Source organism: Olea europaea, chromosome 21 (genome assembly GCF_002742605.1).
Source record: "Olea europaea var. sylvestris chromosome 21, O_europaea_v1, whole genome shotgun sequence".
In the NCBI taxonomy this organism is placed as follows: domain Eukaryota; kingdom Viridiplantae; phylum Streptophyta; class Magnoliopsida; order Lamiales; family Oleaceae; genus Olea; species Olea europaea.
The window spans coordinates 16,057,833-16,079,168 of NC_036257.1; the positions used below are offsets into that span (position 1 = coordinate 16,057,833).

The 21,336-nt window shown below is 40.0% G+C and overlaps 1 pseudogene; it reads left to right on the plus strand.

Moving 5' to 3' along the window:
- Nucleotides 1–39: 39 nt before the first annotated feature.
- The window catches only part of LOC111370197, a 29,870-nt pseudogene continuing 8,573 nt past the window's right edge, over nt 40–21,336 (plus strand).

Here is a 21,336-nt window from a genome sequence, read left to right on the forward strand (position 1 = left end):
TCCCAAGAGTAATTTCCGTAAGCTCAGATTGCACCAGCCATGGCCGCAATCAATGAGATTGACCATTCACACGATTCCGTGAAACCCCAGTTTGGCAAAGTATCAATTGTTAGAAAAGGTGTTGTTTTTTTGATCATATACTTGTCTCTTGGTGTGGTTATATACTCTTTCAATAGGGATAACTTTAGGGCTATTGAGACACATCCTATTATTGATGTTTTATATTTTCGGCCCTGCTATACGTCCAAGGCACCATATGACGCCCCTATAAGTGAGGGGCCTGTCGGAACAGGCCTCCCACCTATAGGGGGTGCCAAATGCTGCTCCTGTCCATCCAAGGCCCATATTGCCCTAGACAATGAACTTTTTCCTTATATTTTTGTAATGTGATTGTGTACAATTGGATATGGGGAAATAACTCCTGATAGTATAGAGATATATGTGGGCCTAGGTGAATTTGTGGGGTGTAAGGTTTTGACAAGGCCAGTAGCAATAGCAAAGGCAATTTAAGAATTTTCCTTTTTCTTTTTTTAACAACACTAACTTAAAGGAAGCAAAACGAGAACAGACTTCTTTTTGCTGGCCAAATTATTTTTCTTACGCTTGTTGCTGACATTTTTTTTTTTGGAGGATTGGTGTAAAAGGTGGTTGTGAACAGTACCCCCGTGAACATTAGTAATATGAATAGTAACTCTTTTTGTTTTTGTTTTTGTTTTTGCTACTACTAATCAAGATTGAATTTTGGGTGGTGGGAGCTGTTGGTGGAGATTGGATTTTGGTTAAAGGAAATGGATTGATCTCTTGTACCAAATTGACATAGGATGCAAACAGAAGAATTATAGAAGGGAAAATGGGGGAGAAGAGGTGAAAGGAGGGCTGAAAGAGATAAGAAGAGGTGAAGAAATTCAATTTATTTCATGTCAAAAGTTGTCCAAATTATATTGCATAAGCCCCTTTACAAAGGGTTTTAAAAGACCCTATTCTAAGTAGAAATATATAATAAAAATAATTAAATTAAACTTAATTATGTTTCCTAAAATACGAATTAAAATTGAAAACTAAATATAATAATATCAATCTAATATTCCATTACCAAGTTTAAATAAACCACACAAAGGAAGCCCATGTTTCCGATTTGGGATTCAAACTCCCAAAAGTTCCACTGGAACCATGACAAAATTATCTTTTGAGGATAATTAAGGGAGAGGGAGGGCGTGATCCCAAGTCGTATATAATTGATGTGAAGAAGGAGAGGATGAGGATTCAGATGAAAGTGGTGCTGGCATTGGGTATTATGGTTCTTGTTAGGTTGAGTGCCCATATGATATATTTTACTATGATAAAATAATTATTTATAAGTGGTTTTATTTATTTATTGTATTTATTTATATTGAGCATTCGAATTAAAGTGATATAATCACTTGTCATAACATAAGTTGGGTACTTGCGTTGAGAAGTACAATGTAATACAATTTATATTTTGATCATAAATGATTTGTTCACAACTAATGTATAAGGGTTGACACTTTGTACTGAAAGATTGTACTGTTAACCAATTGACTATTCAGGTTTGTAATTTGTTCTTATCAAAGAAATAGTTAAAGTTGACACTAGCACAATTGGAATGTATTGAATGGATCACGTATCAAGTTTAATTCTATAGCATGATCATGTGGAGAATTACATTTCACTTGACCGCTGTTATTTAATCTAAATCCCTTAACATGATTATGTATATCTTTTTGTGATTTTAATTGGTTATTTGGTTCATCAATTGGTGAGATCATTTTGATTTGTTAAATATCTCGATGAAGTGGGAGCTTGAAAATGAGTGGAGCAGAGAACATGAATTCGTGTTGGATCTGTCACCCTGAAAAATAGGTGGAATGGCTACTTAAATATTTTCTGTTGAAAGATTAAAATCTGAGCTCAGTGTTTAGTGATGACTAAATTTTAACATTTATGATTAGTTTACATGATGTTAAAGAAAATGAAATTTAAGTTTGTGAGAATAATTAGAAGGGCAAAATGTTCATTTGTACTCGTATCTAATTATCGTATATTGGACGGGGATAAAATATATATACGACAGGTTAGGGGAAAATATTATAAATTTATTGGCATCTGTGATTTTATATATTTCGAGAGTTCAGTTTTTTGTCTTTAGTGAAAAAAGCAAAGACTAATAATTAGATTTGGTAGTTTAAGATCGACTATAGACATAATCTAATTACTTGAGTTTGGATAGTATATGTTCTATCAGGTCCCTATGGTAGCATCATGAAGTATTAGAACTTGATTACAGTAATTATAATAGTTTTGAGTTTAATTGTAATTATAATAAAGTGTTGTACTTAATTGTAATTACTATAAAAGTTGTAAACTTAATTATAATTGCAATTGAAGTTCTAGGACTACATATGTAATTAAATGTGAACTAATTGGATTTGGACTTTAATTAAAATTCCTACTTGAATTTTAATTATAACTCTTATTCAAATGTAGAATTATTATTGTACAAGAATTGTAACCATTCTATCTCTATAAATAGATAATAGATGAAAACTAGACATCCTATGGAATTGTATAACATTCATAATACATAATTCCATGGTATTCAAATTTGGAGAGAAAATAATTATTTTCCCATCTTATTCAATTGTCCAGTTCAATAATTAGTTTCTTAATTTAATTAAAAGAATGTGTTCACCTACCAGTGTAGTCTGACTTTGGATAATACCATAAAAAACTAGAAGATTTGAAGCATCAAGTTCTTGAAAATTGAAAAGCTGAACATTCGTGATCTAAAAAATTGGAAGTTCGTGGTTCAGAATTAATTCAAAAATTGATCATCAAATTTAGATAAAAATTCAAATCTTTTATTCTTGATATAACATACACGTGAACATCTAAATGATCTTGTTTATTAAATTAAAGATTTTTAAAATTTTTTTTGAATAATTCCACTTCCGCATTCCAACAATTCTATGTACTGGAATTGGGGTCGGTGTCATGCATTTTGTTGAAAGGCTAGATTGGCTGGATTCATTCTATTTATTGGTTATGTCGGTTAATACTATTGGATATGGCGACAGGGCATTTAACTCTTTGCCTAGTCGATTTTTTGCGTCAACTTGGTTGCTTTTGTCTACACTTGCCATTGGCTGAGCTTAGAGTTGACCGGCGGCATAGTAAAATGGCTAAGTGGGTACTTGGTGTTCGCAAAAATACTACAGCGTAAGTGTATGGGTCGCGTTCAAATTATAAAGTGAACTTTTTGAGCCAGAGTTGTCGATCCCTCAAGGAATTTTTACTTTCGATTATACAACTCTAATCCATTTAATTCTAACATTAATAATAAACGCACAATAAAATTATGATTTTGGAAAAGAACTAGAAATATAGAAATTAAGAAAATATCAAAATCTTGGAAATTTCGGAAGCAGACGTGGTTGGGATTCATGGTTTCGCTTAACAGTCGCCTAATTAATTTCTCCATAAACCAATTAACAAGCTACTTATTTACGATATTAGATTCAATTTTTCAATTTTAGTCAATTACCTCTCTTGAGTGAAATTAACCTTAATTGATTAGTTTTACTTACTATATCTCTATGTCGATTAAAACCAAACAACCGGATTAAATCTTTGTGAAAATAACTTAATGGGTTACCTAGAGTAGGGGTATATCTCTATCCCCTATACAAATTTAGGGTTTCTACTATTTGATCTAAAATGTACAATACTCTCTCGAACGATGTACAAATCACTAAACAAAGTCATTCATTGACCACATAAATTAAAATGCAATAAGTACAATAATAGAAACACATTAAAATAAGCAAATTAATATCAAATGACAAATATTGAAATTAATTAAAGTTAGATTAAGTTACTACCATAAATCACAATACAAGAAATCAGCCCATATCATATACGTAATAAAGAAGAATTTCATCCAATACATTAAAAATGATTGAAAATAATAAAGAAAATCCAAGATTAAAGATAAGACATTTTTTTTGATTGGATTTGCTTGAATCTTGAGTTCCTCAATTAATCTCCACCTTCCTTTGATTTACCCTGCTTGTAGTGCTCTTGATGTGCTCCAAAATACCAAAAAAAGGAAAAGAAAAAGAAGAGAAAAAAGAAAGAAAAAGAAAAAGAAAGGGAAAACAAAACCAAGAGAAGATAGGCTAGGGTTTTCTTTCAAGATGATGAAGAATGGTTCCAGAGGGTGAAAATGATGTTAAAAAGTGTAAAAACTGTCCTAGTCAAATTGCATGAAGAAGTCCTAAATAAATTAAAATGTGCGTACAGGTCCTTCATTTCAAACTGAGGTGCACGCCTTAGCTTTTTGGTTACTCTCAGTTGCCCAAAATTGGAGCTAAGGCGCAAGACTTAGCCTTCTTTTTCCTTTTCTTCAGTTTGGTCCCCAAATGATTGTACGCTTAATCCTTCAACTGTGATTGCATCAAATTTGGTCCTTAAATCTTGACTTCCAATTTAATTTTTCCCTCCATAAATTGCATCCAAGGTCCTTCAGTTTCTGCACTTGTTCTTTTTGGTCCCCCCAACTTTACGTTTTTGCACAATTTGTCCTTTTCTCTTTATTTTGCCTTGTTCTCATTCCATTGATATTTTTGGCCTACAAAAGAAAATGTTACCTAATAATTATAAGTATAATTTCATTCATTTTATCAATTATAAGCATATTTAGGTTTAAATAAGTGTGCAAAAACACACTTATCAAATACCCCCAAACTTGAACTCTCGCTCCTCCCAAGCAAGATCATCTACAACACAATCAAGCATACGTGATAATGATCAACATATTAGATAGCTTGCCAAAAATATCAAAGAATATAAAATTGTGTAATCAATTCATAATATGCTCCAAGAAATGCCAACAAAAATAATTTAAACTGATCCAATGTTCGATCGGCATGCGTGTGTGTATAGTCACTCTCAATCATTAACTACATTAGGAAAAAGGTTGTCAAGAAGGAAAAATCTTCAAATTGGCTCCAACCTGACCCTTTCTGGTCAAATATTTCCTTACGCTCATGAGATTCACACTCCTTAATTAGATGTTTCTTTTCTTTCCCCGGGTGTAAATCTAAAGGTTGCTCTCAATCACTCTTTTCTTTTTCCACTCTAGTTTGGTTGGGTCTAGCCAGCAATCTCAACATCTAGCCTTGTGATGATTCTCCACTAATGAGTGCTTCACATTCAAGCTTATACTAAGTAATTCAAATCCACTAGTTATCTAAGCCCAAATATCAATTACAATTGCACAACAAAAATACTTTTAAAAAAAACCAAATCCCATATTTTACATCACTCCATTAAACTTTCTTTTTTACCATCGTAGTGAGTTTTAAGTCGATAACTCCCGAGCTGTTTAGGCCAAAGGGTATCGGATTTTGAAATACCCCTACAGACATAATAACTCAAGTAAAAAAGGCTACGAAGTGAGATCTAGGATTCAACAAGTGCAATAACATTTTTTTAAATTTTTTTAGCACAACGAAAATAGGGCTTAAATCCCTAGCATATAGTCACTACTTAGCTTATACTTGGCAAAAGTGTCACACAAATATTTTCAACATGCACGAAATCAACGTACTTCTAGATAATATCCTTCACTGACTCGACCACCCCCAAACTTATTTCACAATTTGGTTAAGTGAAAGACAAGAGAGTATAAGTTGATATAAATTTTCAAACAACTCACAACATAGTTCAACCAATTCAAAAATCTCGCCATCAATAAATTTTTTTTCACATCTAGATAACAATTGATCATGACTATTATGCTCAAAGTAATTTAAGATCTTAAAATGGATAAGCAATTGAAAAAAACTAGGCACAAATAACATATTTGGTCGTACATAGCTCATGAATCAATGACAAGTTCAAACATCAAGCAATCCTAAGCCGGCAAGGCTATCTAACGAGTCAACAAAACATCACCAATTGAAGCACAATCACTCCCGAACATAAATCATACATTGTCCTCAATGTGTAAAGCACAAGATAAAAAAGGAGGAATGACGAAACTTCCCCGATTGAACATTTGAAGGGGTACCAATGCTCGACTTGGACTTGTGATGCTTTCAATGAACTTTGACAAGTGACCTTCTAGTACTCAATTTACCCCTAAACTTGTGAGGAACCATGTGTATGTGGGACTTCAAAAATTTCCTACAAAAAATTATGGCCAATTAGATAAAAGCATAAAAATACATAAAAGAAAATGAAAAACTTAAAAATTAAAAAGATGGGTTACCTCCTAATAAGCGCTTTTTTATAATCTTTAGCTCGACTTTGGCAGTTGAATCGCGGGCACCTAAAGAAGGCTTTGGATGCCTTGCTCCTTTTTCTTTTTTTGGCTTTGTTCCACTTTTCATTTGATCTCCAAAACTCAACATTGTTCCTTCTCATATAATAGGACTAGCCTTTTTCATCCAACTCAAATTCAACTATGATGATTTCTACTTCCTCATCGGGTTTAATATCAAAATCAATAAATTGACAATCAACTAAGTTGGAAGAATGTAAGTAGATTTTCTCTTCATTGATTGCCACATCCTTGTATAACTCCATTGTGATTAATTTTTCATTCTCTTCAAGTTCTTCTTCAATAGTTGATATTTCATTGGATTGAATGATCGGTCCACCTTCTAACTCCACGAGTAATGGTAAGTCTTTCCTATTAACCCCATTGAGTGGATTATACCCCCAATTTTGAAATCCATCCCAATATTTGTGTTCGCCCACTAACATGTCTTCTTTATCTAACTTGACAAGTTCATTGTAATACTTTGCAAGTACCCTCTCGTTTAAAAATGGAAGACCATCTCCTGAAAGTTTTATGTCCTCATCCCAATCATTAAGTACATAATCTCCCGCGAGCATGTAACTATCATTGTAATTGTCTAGTGCTTATTTTTGACATTTCAAATATTGTCTAAACAAATAAGTTTTGACATTGAGGTATCGGTGCACGAAAATAAGCATGGCCTTATACAATGCACCGCTTGAGAAATTTCACATCTTGGGCCTTCAAGCATATATCCGTAGTCCATGTAGAGATTATCCATTGCAAAAGTTTCGGTACTTTACCAAGTTAGAATCATGAAAATATTTAAAAAGTATAGGAAGAGAATACAAACACAAGATAGATTAAAATTGTACGGGTTAGCCAAAATATTCGAAAATAAAAGAACTTAAAAAAAGAAGAAATTGTTAAAAATAATATTTGAGTAAAGTAGTAATCAAAGTAAAACACTCCTCGGCAACTACGTCAAAAACTTGTTCGCTAAAATACTACATTGCAAGTGCACGGGTCGCGTTCAAGTAATAAAGTGGATTTTTTGAGTCCGAGTTGTCGATCCCTCGAGGAATGTTTACTTTTGATTACACAACTCTAATCCATTTAATTCTAACAATAAAAATCGACACAAAATAAAATTATGGTTTTGGAAAAGAACTAGAAATATAGAAAATAAGAATAATCAAAATCTTGGAAATTTCAGAAGCACACGTGGTTAGGATTCATGGTTTCGCTTAACCGTCGCCTAATTAATTTTTCCACAAATCAAATAACAAGCTACTCATTTACGATGTTAGACCTAATTTTTCAATTTTAGTCAATTACCCCTCTTGAGTGAAATTAACCTTAATTGATTAGTTTTACCTGCTATATTTCTATGCATATTAAAACCAAACAATCACATTAAATTTTTGTGAAAATAACTCAATGTGTCACCTAGAGTAGGGGTATATCTTTATTCCCTACACAAATCTAGAGTTTCTAGTATTTGGTCTAAAATGTACAATACTCTTTCGAACGATGTACAAATCACTAAACACAATGATTCATTGGCCACATAAATGAAAATACAATAAATACAATAATAGAAACACGTGAAAATAAGCAAATTAATATCAAAGGGCAAATATTAAAATTGTTGATCCCAAAAGATGTTGCCAACAGATATCGAATCCACCCACGCACACGTAAGCTCAGTCCAACACGCTAAGACACATAGACGGTCTCAAATGGACAGATCAAGGGTGTGGGAGCAACTCAAAAGCGCGGGACGAGAACGTTCGGAATCCGGTGAGATGTTTGCATAATGATTGTACAATAATTACTAATCGATATTGTAGAATGCAAATATGAATTTGTATAGTATTGTATTACAAGATGGTAAATAGGTCATTGTATAAAGTGTGTTATGAGAGCAAAGAATATGTAATCTTGGTTCTTGTATTGAATCTTGCATTATCCTTGTGAGAGATGCATGAGTAAGTATTTATAGTATTACAAGTTAGATCGTGGCCCTCCGTTGGGAGTACACGTGGCCTCATCTCGTAAGTTTACATGTCAAATTATAGATATCACACTTGACTTTCTAGTCTACTATACATTTATTAATCGACGGCTCCGCCGCTACTTTGATAAGACAAGACACTTATACTCTATGATGGGTGTCCCATCAATCAACCAGGAATGATCCTTGTGTAAGACCGAATCTCTGGGAATGAGTGCTACTTAGGGCCTCAGGGCCTTGATATGATGGGCCTCGGAGTGAAGGGCCTCGGAAATAAAGACCACCTCGTCCTATCGACTTCGCATCAACATTAGGGTCACATCATAGGTGTTGTTTAAGTATGTTGGTTGACTTAGTTGGCCTGGGAGCCTCAATGGACCATGGGCCCCAGCGGGTTGGCCGATTGTGTCAATACGTAACAATAGTCTTCCAAGTCCAAGTATGATCATTTATGTAATGCGTGGACTTTAATGTGGTGGAGCCAGTGTGTTGGGTAACAATTGAAAGAATTTTTTGTACCCTAAATAATAGTCTCCCAAGTCCAAGTATAGATATTTATATCATGGTTGGAGTTGAGTGGGTCGAACCTGTCAAGACTTGTGAAGATATGGTTGAAATGCGAGGAAGAAATCGAGGCAGTGAGTGGATCGAATCTGCCGAGGCTTATGAAGATGTGGCTGAATTGCGAAGAAGAAGAAGTCCAGGCAGTGAGTGGATTGAATCTGTCGAAACTTATGAAGATGTGGTTGATCTGCCAAGGCTAGTTAAGATATGATTATCGATGGGTGTGCCAATGATTTGATATTTTGGGCATGTTACCGAGAAAAGGCAGTCAAACTGTTTCAACTTCCAATTCACGTATGGCTGCTGCATTAAATGCACAATGATAGTTACAGCTAGGCCTTCTAGAAAATGACGTGCCTAGGAAGGTGCGTGAGTGGCACGTTTGAATTTGAGGCGTTGATTTTGAAAATGGTTTGAATTCTACGCCTCGAACTTGGTCTGTAATGAAGGGCCCAAATTTGATGGGCCTTGATTTGATGGCTAGGGTTCGTCCTGAACTTTTATAAAAGGCAGGAGACTCCCATTTTTTGAGTTTTCTATCTCTGCAATTCTCTATCTTCTTTGAAAATATCATTCTTCGGAGTTAAAGCTTTGCTCTGTTCCCATTTTTCGGCATCTTTCAATTTTCTTAGTCATTTGTGTAGGTGTTTCTTGCGAGAATCATTTGTTTTGTGATCTTTGTCCATTTTTCAAACTTTTTTCTGATATGGAGTCCACATCGGGTAAAGAGGTAGTCACTGTTGCATCATTTGGTGAGGGGGCAGTTCGTAGGGGAGACTCCGAGGTCAAGCAATATGCTATGACCGAGGAGCCCATAAATTATGAGGAGAAGTGAGGTGCATCTAGGATACCCTTGAATATAACCCAGAAGAGGTTGGGGAAGATAAGGGAGAGGTACTGCATGCCTTATAACATAGAAATGCTAGTCCTCGAGGCTAATGAATGGGCCTGCTGTCCGAAACTCGGATGCGTCGCTGTTAGTGAATACCTGTTTAAGGCGGGTATGCATCTTTCTCTGCACCCCTTCTTCAGGGCAGTGCTTAGGAATTTTATGTTGTCGTTGACCCAGGTTCTGTTGAACGGGTGGAGCCAGTTGGTGGGGTCGTACTTCCTATGGAAAGAAGTGTCAATGGGAGAGGATATGTCCCTGCATGTTTTTCAGACCCTCTTCCAGCCTAGAGTCTTAGGCAAAGACGAGTCGAAGGGGGTGGTATTATTTTACTCCCTGGGGATTGCACGCCCCTTTTGTGGTGGACTTGCCTTCTTCCATCAAGGGGTGGAAGGAGTCGTGGTTCTGGGTCCGGGGTAAATGACAGGTAGTAGTTGGGGACAAAGTCTTAAGTTGCACGGCTTTGACCCAGTACTACCAAGCTCGTGAGTCCCCTAGCCTAAGCTATACTTTACATTCTGCTTGAGTTTTTCAAAAAATTTTGCTAACTACTGTCGCGTGTTTTGTAGATTCAAGTACGAGGTACCAGTTCCACGAGGTACAGTTTGACGTTATAGAGGACATCTACAAGCATTCCCCGAAGCTTCGCCACTTCGACCACCTCATCGACCAGAGCTGCTATTTCATTGACTTCGGACTGATGGCTTCGAAGGGTAAGAAACGCCTATACTTGGAAAAAAATTTATATATTGATGTCGAATTCTGATCTATTGTCTCTTTGTGTTGTTAATAAGTTTAAGAGGATGGAGTACCTTGCCCTCATATGGCCACCATCATGAAGGCCACTACTACTATTGGGGCTAGGCCTCTGAAGCCCTGATCAAGCGGGGCTAGGGAGGTGAGAGGTAGGGTGGAGCGCCTCTCTAAGAGTACACTTCCTAGGCCTCTAAGGAGGAGGCTCTCCAGAAGGAAAAGGTTAGGGAGCCTCGAGGAAAAAAGGAAGTCCCCGAGGACTCCTAGAAGAAAAGAAAGTTGGTCCACATCACCAGTTCCTCGGGAAAGTTCGAGATCGCAGTATCCCAGGCCAGGAAGGATCTCCAACCAACAAAAATGATGGACTCCGTTATGAAGGTAGTGAAGGTAGAGGCTGTGAGGAGGCGGTAGAAGAGGCTGCGAGGCTGAGTAGGCGACAGAAGAGGTTGCGAGGTTGGCGACGGAAAGGGCGAAGGAGGAGGCTACGAAGCAGAAGCCCGCCAGGACCTTGGGAAAGTCATCCAACTTCTTGGCAGGGCATGTGAAAGAGCTTGCCTCGGCATTGTTGAAGGCTCTTCTGACTGAGGTCCAAGGTGCTATAGCAAGTTTTTTATAAATTTTGGACTGATAAGTGGGTTTTGCGCGCCTCATCCTGCGACACCATCGACTTCACGAGAGCCTTGATGAACCAAAGTTTGAGGATGTTTGGCCTCGCATTGCGTGTAGGGAAGCGCTCAAGGACTTCCAGGCGAGGACCATGTCCTTGGAGAAGAGGTTGGCCTCCACTGAGGAGGAGTTGAAGAGATTAAAGGTCGAGGTAGAGGAGGCAAAGGCCCAAAGAGTTGAAGATGCTTTCAAGTTGGAATCTATCTTGACCCAAATAGAGGCCTTGAAGAATGAGGCATATGAGTCTTAATGTGAGGTGGCCTCCCTCACTAAGAAGGTGGAGACATCAAATAATAATCAGAAGATTACTGCTGAGGCTTTGGAGAAAGCAAACCTAGAGCTTGCCGGGGCTAAGGATACATACAACTTCTTGAATGACCAAATAAAATAGCATGTTGATGAACTGGCCAAGGTAAGGGAGGCAGCTAAGGTGGCGAAAGAGGATGTAGTTAAAGAGTACATTGTCAATTTCCACAACACCGAGGAATACCGGAGTTTCAGTGCATACTGGAGGAACTTCGACTATGCTGAGGTGACAGAGAGGCTGAGGAACTTTATCCTGGCTACGACCTATCCTAACTTAGGTTTGAGTTTGTGGATGAGGTACCTCAGACCCCAGTTTAGGAAGCAGTGGGGGAGGAAGCAGCCAGAAAGAACTGAAGAGGGATCCGAGGTTCAAGCTGCTGAAGCTTCTGCTGCAGAGGCACTCCCTCCATCACCCGAAGCTTAGTATAGATTCCTTCTCAGTTTATATCGATGTATTAGGTTTGAGCCCACCTCTTGTAATGTATTCAATATCAATGAATGCCATGTTTTGCAAAATTTTGTTCATTTTTCAAAACCAAGTGAATGGACTTCGCTTAAATAATAGAGCTTGAGGATGAGTTGATAATTTGGACTTGGCATCCTAACTTCCACCACTTGAAATAATTCAAACCACATGACTGATGTTTTAATTAAGGTCGAACTTACGCGTCATTACTTAGGCAAATTTGATAATTTTAGAACTTGAATGAAAAAGTATGAAAAAAATTGTGTAGAATCACATGTGGCTTACGCTTTGAACTTAAGGCGAGGTGGCCCAGAGTTGGGGTCTGAAATCTCCTCCGAGGTGCCCATGCTTCCCTACATGGTGGATGGTGCAACAATGTAAAGGCTTTTCTCCTTGGCATTCAGTCTCGTCAAAGGGAGGCATGTGGCGTATGCTTCGAAGTTCAGGTGAGGTAACCCGAAGTTAGGATCCGACCTCTCCTCCGAGGTGCCTACGCTTCCCTACATGGTGGATGGTGCAGTCATGTCGAGGCTTCTTCCCTTGGCATTTAGCCTCGCTAAAGGGAGGCATATGGCGTACGCCTCAAAGTTCAAGTGAGGTAAACTAAGATTTTGGATCCAATTTCTCCTCCAAGGCACTCACATTTTCCTACATGGTGGATGGTACAGTCATGTAGAGGCTTCTCCCCTTAGCGCTCAACCTCGCCAAAGGGAGGTATGTGGCGTACGTCTCGGAGTTCAGGCGAGGTGACCTAGATTTGGGGTCCAAAATCTCCTCTGAGGCTTCCACGCTTCCCTACATGGTGGATGGCGCAGCCATGTAGAGGCTTCTCCCCTTGGCATTCAGCCTCACCAAAAGGAGACATGTGGCGTACGCCTTGGAGTTCAGACGGAGTGACCCAAAGTTGGGATCCGACCTTTCCTTCGAGATGCCCACGCTTTCCTACATGGTGGATGGTGCAGCCATGTAGAAACTTCTCACCTTGTCGTTTAGCCTCGTCAAAGGGAGGCATGTGGCATACGCTTCGGAGTTCAGGCGAGATAACCCAGAGTTGGAATCCGAAATCTCCTTCGAGGCTCACACGCTTCCCTACGTGGTGGATGATGCAGCCTTGTAGAGGCTTCTCCCCTTAATGTTCAGCCTTGCCAAAGGGAGGCATGTGACGTACGCCTCGGAGTTCAAGCGAGGTGAACCAGAGTTAGGATCGGACCTCTCCTTTGAGGCGCACAAGCTTAAATTTGTTGAATTTGTTGGACTTGAGTAAATGAGAAACCTGTTGAAATTTGATACATGAGCTGGGAAAAATTGTTCAGCGAGGCAGTACAGTAATTGATAATAAATTTGAAGATGCTCAATATTCCATGGGTGAGGTTGTGACTTGTCGTCCATGTCTTCAATTTGGTAAGTACCAAGTCGGATCTTTTTTCTAATTTTGTAGGGAGCTTCCCAGTTCGGATCCAAGGTACCTATGCCAGGTTCTTTGGTGGAGAGGAAGACCCTTCTAAGAACCAGGTCATTGATTCAAAAGGACCTCTTCTTCACCTTGGAGTTGAAGTATTTTGTCATCTTCTTTTCGTAAGTAGCGAGCATCAACTAGAGTCATCTCTTTTCTCATCAATGAAGTCGAGGTTGCACCTCCGTAGCTTGTCATTGGTGATTTCGTTGAAATGCAAGCGACGTGGTGATGGTAAACTGACCTCAATTGGGCTCATGGCCTCGGTGCCATAAGTCATGAGGAAATGAGTTTTCCCCGTGGGTGTCTTGGTGGTAGTTTGGATTGCCCAAAGCACTTGTGACAGATCATCAACCCAGGCTCCCTTTAACGCATCCAGTTTCCTTTTGAGGACATGCTTGATTGTCTTGTTCACAGTCTCAACTTGGCCATTCGCTTGGGGACGATGAAGGATGGAGAAGTGCTTCTTGATGCCAAGTTCTTCGCATAAGTTCCTGACCTTCTTATCATCAAATTGCCTCCCGTTATCCGAGACTATGGAGTGGGAAATTTCAAATCGGCATATGATGTTCTTCCACAAGAACTTGGAAGTGTTTACTTCAGTGATTTTTACCAGCATTTCAGCCTCGACCCACTTTGTGAAGTAATCAATGGCCACAATGGTAAAGTTCGTGCCCCCTCTACCTTTAGGTAAGGGACCCATGAGGTCCACGTCCCATTTGGAGAAGGGCCATGGGCTACAGAGGACAGTCAACTTCTGCAACGGTTACCTCTGTATAGGAGAGAAACATTGGCACTTGTCACGTTTATGCACAAATTGAAGGGCGTCCTTTTTTAAGGTGGGCCAGTAGTACCTTTGTCTCAGTATCTTTTGTGCTAAAGCTAGTCCTCCTGAGTGGTTGCCGCAAATACTTTTGTGGACTTTCCTTAAAATATAGGTGGCCTCTTCTCCACCTATGCATCGAAGAAGTGGGGAGGAGAAGTTTCTCTTGTAGAGCACATCATTGATGAAGAGGAAATGAGCTAACCTCCTTCTCAATTTGTAGGCCTCATTCTTATTAGCAGGTAGGACCTGGTCCTTTAAGTAGGCTATAATAGGTTGTATCCAGGTGGGCGTTCCTTCGACCCACATCACTTTGGGTGCCTCGATAGATGGTTTGAAGAGGTATTCAATTGGTACCACAGTGAGTAGCTTGGAGTCCCGCTACTCACAAGTTTAGAGAGTACATCTGCGTGCGCATTTTCGACACGAGGGATCTGGATTAGTTCAAACCTCTCAAAAGACAGAAGGAGATTCATCATCATCTTCAAGTAGGAAGCCATGGTTTTGTCCCTAGCTGAGAAGTTGCCATTCACTTGGCTTACTACCAGCTAGGAGTCACTGTTGATACGTAGCTTGCTTACCTGCATTTCTTTTGCTAATCTGAGGCCTACAAGGAGTGTCTCATATTCGGCAACATTGTTGGTGGCCTTAAATCCAAACCTCACAGCTGAGTTCAGCTTATAGCCCTCTGGGCTAACCAGGATCACCCCAGTTCCCGAACTTGTGTCTCCAACCGAACCATCCACGAACAATTCCACGTGGGGGGCTCAACATGTTCCATGCCTCTTCTACCTCGGGTATATTGTTGAATTCTACCACGAAATCAGCTAAGGTTTGGCCCTTAATGACTGCCCTTGTCTTAAAGACAATCGCAAATTCACTTAATTCCACTGCCCACTTTAGTAGTCTTCCTGAGGCATTTGGCTCCTACAGCACTTGCCTCAAGGGGAAGTTGTTCAGCACGTGAATGTTGTGTACTTGGAAGTAGGGCCTCAGCTTCCTAGAAGTTGTAATCAAGGTTAAGGCTAGCTTCTCCATATCGGAGTAGCGAGTTTTTAGAGATAGAAGTGCCTTACTGGTGTAACACATGGGGAGTTGGGAGGTTCCTTCATCTCGAGTTAGGATTGCACTGATGGCTTCATTGGAGATGGCCAGGTATAATTGAACGATATCGTCGGCCGTTGGCTTGGAGAGGATGGGGGCCTGCCCTAGATGCCTTTTCAAGCCCTGGAAGGCCTTTCAATACTTTGAAGAATGAGAGGCATTTATTGGTGGCCTTGGAGATAAAGCGACTGAGAGCCGCCATTCGTCCAGTTAGGCTTTGGACTTTCTTAGGTTTTTGAGGTGATCTCACTTCAAGCAGGGCATTGTTCTTTTCGGGGTTGGCTTCAATTCCTCTTTGACTGACCATGTACCCCAAGAATTTGTCGGAGGCAACGCCAAAAGTGCACTTAAGGGGGTTGAGCTTCATCCTGTACCTTCTAAGGGTTCGAAAAGTGTCATTCAAGTGCATCACATGGTCGTCCACCTTTAGTTTTTTCACAAGCATATTGTCTACATAGACTTCCATCGTCTTGCCGATGAGGTCCACAAACATTTTGTCGACAAGCCTTTGATATGTAGCTCTGCATTTTTCAACCCAAGGGGCATCATTTTGTAACAGCAAAGGCCTCTGTCAGTGATAAAGGAGGTGCTCTCCTCATCGGATGGGTACATGGGTATTTGATTGTAGCCTGAGTAGGTGTCCATGAAACTTAGGAGCTCATACCCAAGATTCGTAAAGTCAATACATACTCTCCATTTATCATTGTGCTTCTTGATTAACACTGGGTTGGAGACCCACTTCGGGTATATGGCCTCTCTGATGAAGCCATTCTTGATCAGCTTCTGCACTTCTTCATTCAAAGCCTCATACATTTCTAGGTTGACGGCTCTTCTCTTTTGTCGATGCGGGTCAACCTTAGGATCTATTTTTAAGTGATGACAGCTGACCTTGGGGTCTATGCCCACTATGTCCTCATGCCTCCAAGGAAAGACATCAAGGTTCTTACAGAGAAAGTCTTTTAATTTCTCTTTCATGTCGTTGCACAAGCCTTTGCCTACTTTCAACACCTTCGTGGGGTCCCGGGGGTCGATCGGAAAGCTTTCGAGCTCCTCAATTGGAGTTCTTTAGGGTTCATGTTCAGTCACACGGGGATTGATCTCATCGATCATAGATAGTTCTTTCTGCTCGAGAGATGCGTCGATCTTGTTAACTTCTTGTTCGGGGGGCCTCGCTAGGGACGTCTGCTATGTCCACATAGGTCAGGATGGCATGTACGTTTCGGGGCTCAACCTTTCTGATGAAGCTTAGGTAACACTTCTTGGACCTCTTTGGTCACCTCTCACTGTTATCACCCCACTCTCTATTGGGAGTTTCATGCATAAGTGTTGAATGGAGATGATGGCTTCTAACTCCTTCAGGGCCGATTTACCCAAGACTCCATGGTAAGTTGATCGACTGTCAAAGAAAAGGAATTCCATGAAGTTCATTGTGGTTTGGGGGGACTCCCCCATCTCTACCACAAGTGTTATTTTTCCTCTTGGAGTGATGCTATCTCCAGTGAATCCATACAAAGGAGTGGTGGTAGGCGTCAGCTCGTGATCCAGGATCATCTTGTCAAAGATGGACCCAAATATGATGTTAATGGAGCTATCATTGTCCACTAGCATTCGCTAGAACCCATTCTGGACCACAACGGTCCTTACTACAAGAGCATCACAGTAGGGGTAGTGAACTCCCTCGAAATCTTCTTGGGTGAAGACGATGGGCGGTACTTGATTTCTTCGGGAGCTATTGTCCACGATATAACTAGTCAGCGGGAGGCGCTTGACTTCTCGAGCATATAGTATCCATCTCGTGAATATGGGCCTCCTCCTGTGCGTGGCGGCTTCTACGATGCTTTTGTCCTTCCCTGGGTCTGCCTGCATCATGCTCTCTTCGACGAGGGGATACATCCTACTGGCGGGGGTGGCTTCTTCATGCCTATGTCGCTGGTCATCCCTAGGTGGGGGCCTATTGGTCTACGGCGATTCATTTTTCCTGTCTTGAGGGTGTTATTGTCGGTTGAGGTATGCATACTCTCGACACTCGAAGGTGTCATGACCATAGGAGCGATGGTATATACAATAATCAAGGATTCTAATTAGGCCTATTCCTAGGCCTCGAACCACGTTCATGTCTTCTTCCTCTGTGGGGGGCCTGTTGTAAAGTTCTAGCTTGCGGATCAATGGTCATTGAGTTGACATCTTTATATGCCAAAGTTAGAATTGGGTTCAAAGTGGTTGTGACAAGTGCTTGCCCTAAGTTTCCATTACCAGGTGGGTTCATCTGGTAGTCTATCAAATGGGAGGTCGGTCCCCTGGCATGTTGCCTCTGTTGAGGTAGGAGGCCTCTGCTGGCCCAATTTCGATGTTCGATCAATTCCTCATTGATTATCTCCTACCTCATCATCTCCAACAAAAGGGTTGTAGGTGGTGGGATCTTGGTTTTGCACATCTCTCCAGAACAAAGTGTTCATGTTTAGACCTCCCCTCAGTGCTGATAAAGCCTCACGATCAGTGACTTGCACATAGTATGTCATTTTATCGGTAAAGCGTGATAGAAAGCTTTTTAGGGACTCCTCGTTCGCCTGTCTCATGTCCTGAAGGCACTGGATAGGGGCTTTTCCTCTTTGCTCATCGCGAATCTTTTTAGGAAAGTATTCTTGAATTCTGGCTAACTCCTTATGCTCCCAGGTGGCAGCCGACTATACTAGATTTCAGCCGCTTCACTAAGTGTCAAGTGGAAAGCCCTACACTTCACAGCTGGGGTGGCGCCTCTAAGGCTCATATGAGTTTTATAAGCGCTTAGATGTTTTTCTGGGTAGCCTTTCCCATCGTATTTTGGTATTTTGGGCATTAAATAGTGGCTCGGAACCTGGGCACTTCTTAGTTCCCTTGAAAATGGTAGATTTTCATCATCGTCATCTAAGTCACAGGACCTTTGCTACTCATCCGAGTCATTATTTTCATCGGCCTCATATCTGGGTGGTGGATGAGAGGGTCCAGCTTGGGTCCTAGCCTTCTCTTCCCTCTGTTGGTGCCTATTTCTAGGTGGGGCAGCATGGAGGGGCATTTTCATGCCTTTTCTCTGGCTGATGAGTCATTGGAGGTGGGGTTGTGGTCTATTCCGAGTCTCGAGTTGCTGTTGCCTGTATCTCGATTCTGTGGAGCTGATTCTGTCAAAGACGCTGCTAGACCTCCTAGGTCTTTGTTGGGCTCATGTGCTAGGGAAAAATTGTCCTAATTATACTGGGCCTCGGTAGGTTGGCTTGTAGCATAATTGAAGGAAACATCGACTTCTACCTCCCTCTCCATGGGGCTTCTGCCTTGGCTTTTTTGGTGATATAGCCCTTTGGCTTTGGACTTCCTCATCTTGTTGGTAATGTTCTTAGGGCGCATAGGGAGGAATGGGAAAGCCTCCCTAGCTCTGCATTTGGGCTATGAGTTCCCTCATGGCCATATTTTGGTTAGCGATGTCCCTCATGTTTGCGGCCATGGTGGCCATCTCTCTCGACAACTAAGTGGCCATTCGCGTGCCACATCTTCTGTGGTGGTGATAAGGTTGATGCCGAGTTGTAGGGGCAGCTGCCGGTGGAGGCATTCTTACATTTTCCCTTACCCTCCTAGGGAGTAAGTCTTCGTCAGAATTCATTCTTTCGTGTTTTAACTTTAAATTGTTGCAGGTTATGGGGCTTCTACTTGTTCTTTTCCAAGAACAAATCCTTTTTTAAGGGGATGCTCGAAAATCCTTCTTTTAGTAAGCTTTTCCACACGATATGATTGGCCTCGGAGTGAAGGGCCCCGACAAGAAAGACCACCTCGGCCTATCTACTTTGGCATCAGCATTAAGGCCACGTCATGGGTGTTGTTTAAGTATGTTGGTTGACTTCAATTGGTCTGAAAGCCTCAGCAAGGATGCCATATGGTTCGGCATAAGTGGACCATGGGCCCCAACGGGTCAACCGAGCGTGTCAACACGTAACAAAATTAATTAAAGCTAGATTAAATTACTACCATAAATCACATTATAAGAAATTAGCCCATATTATAAATGTGATAACAAAGGAGAATATTCATTCAATACATTACAAATGATTGAAAATAATAAAGAAAATCCAAGATTTAAGATAAAACCTTATTTTGGTTGAATTTGCTTGAATCTTTGAGTTCCTCCGTTAACCTCCACCTTCCTTTGATTTACTCTGCTTGTAACACTCTTGATGTACTCCAAAATACCAAAAAAAGGAAAAGAGAAAAAAGAGAAAAAACAAAAAACAAAAACAAAAACAAAAAGAAAGAGAAAGGGAAAACAAAATCAAGAAGAAGAGAAGCTAGGGTTTTCTTTTAAGATGATGAAGAATAGAGGAAGAAGAATGGCTCCAAAGGGTGAAAATGATGTTAGCAAGTGTAAAAACCATCCTAGTCAAATTGCAAGAAGTCTTGAAGAAATTAAAATGTGCGTACAGGTCCTTCATTTCAAATTGAGGCGCGAGCCTTAGCGTTTTGGTTGCTTGCAGCTCCCCAAAATTGGAGTGCGACTTAGCCTTCTTTTTCCTTTTCTTCAATTTGGTCCCCCAAAGAATTGCAAGCATAGTACTTCAACTTTGATTGTATCAAATTTGGTCCTTAAATTTTGACTTTCATTTCAATTTTGCCCTCCATACATTGCATCCAAGGTACTTCAACTTTTGGCACTTGTTCATTTTGGTCCCCCCATCTTCTTTTTCTGTTTTTGATTGTGATTGATTTTAGCAACAGGAAGGTTTTAGGGTTGTGCTGTGTGTAGACAATGGTGTACGCACAAGCTTACATTTCCCTCACATGGAGGGAGGCCCACATGTAATATAATATTCGTGGGCCCTTCTCCATGTGAGGGGGTGTAAGGCTGTGTGTACACCATACACACAATATGTTTCAAGGTTTAATTTGAGCATAGGTTAAGGTCTGGAGGTTTGTACTCCAAATTGTATTTGATATTATTTATATTTTGAGAATCCAGTCGGAAAATTTATCAGCCACAAGTTTAGCAGCAGGTAGGCGTACTCAACCTCCGAAAGTTTCTGTATAATTTATTGGTAGACAGTCTATAAAATGAAAATAAATAAATAAAATTAAAGTTAAGGATGAGTCGAGCACTGAACTATGGAATGGAATTCAGACTAAAGTGAGTTACATTTTTCTTTACCATGGAAATTTACTTAGATTGACCAAGTTGGTAAAAAGTAAAGTTAGTCAATTGAACTTAGTGTTTAATTTCTATCATGAAGTTGAGGGTTCTCCTTGTTAGGATCTTCCTTAAGCTGCTCAAAGTGATTTCCGGGCTCAGTTAACCATTAAATATCGAATTCAACACCAAAACCAAAGATGACCGAACCGCCGGCGCCCAACTCTCATATGGTTGCTATTTCCTCTTTTGCTTGTTGATTCAACCACACACTTAGGATGGATACCACACAGGTAAGAGTTACAAAGGCTCAAGCAATTGGTAGGGAAGACAAATCACGAAGAATAAGGCAGCCGTTCTCTTTTGCTCTCGGGTTCTATCAAAACGGGATGAGGAGTAGAAAGAAAACCACCAATATATATATTAGTTAAATGGCCAACATAAGGTAAGTCAAAATATGGTAAGTAGGCTCGACTAGGGTTAAGTCCCAATGGAAAGAAACAACAAGCCACAAAGAGTATTAGCCATCCAATAGGTAAAGCAACGTTTGGTCGGTTCATCCATTATTCGATATTAAATTATTGTTTAGTCATTCATGTCGACTGATAAAATTGATTTTTATCATCGCCCGGGAGGTCGTTTGACAACATGATGTCTAACACTCCTTGATCTTATTTGTAACTTGTTTATATTTATTTCGACATACAAATAAAGTTAATCACAATTATTCGTGAAACCAAGACATCATTAACTCAATTGAATTAGATAAAAGTTAATTTTTGACATCTACTTTCATTGATAAATGAATTACATTATTTTTTTTAATA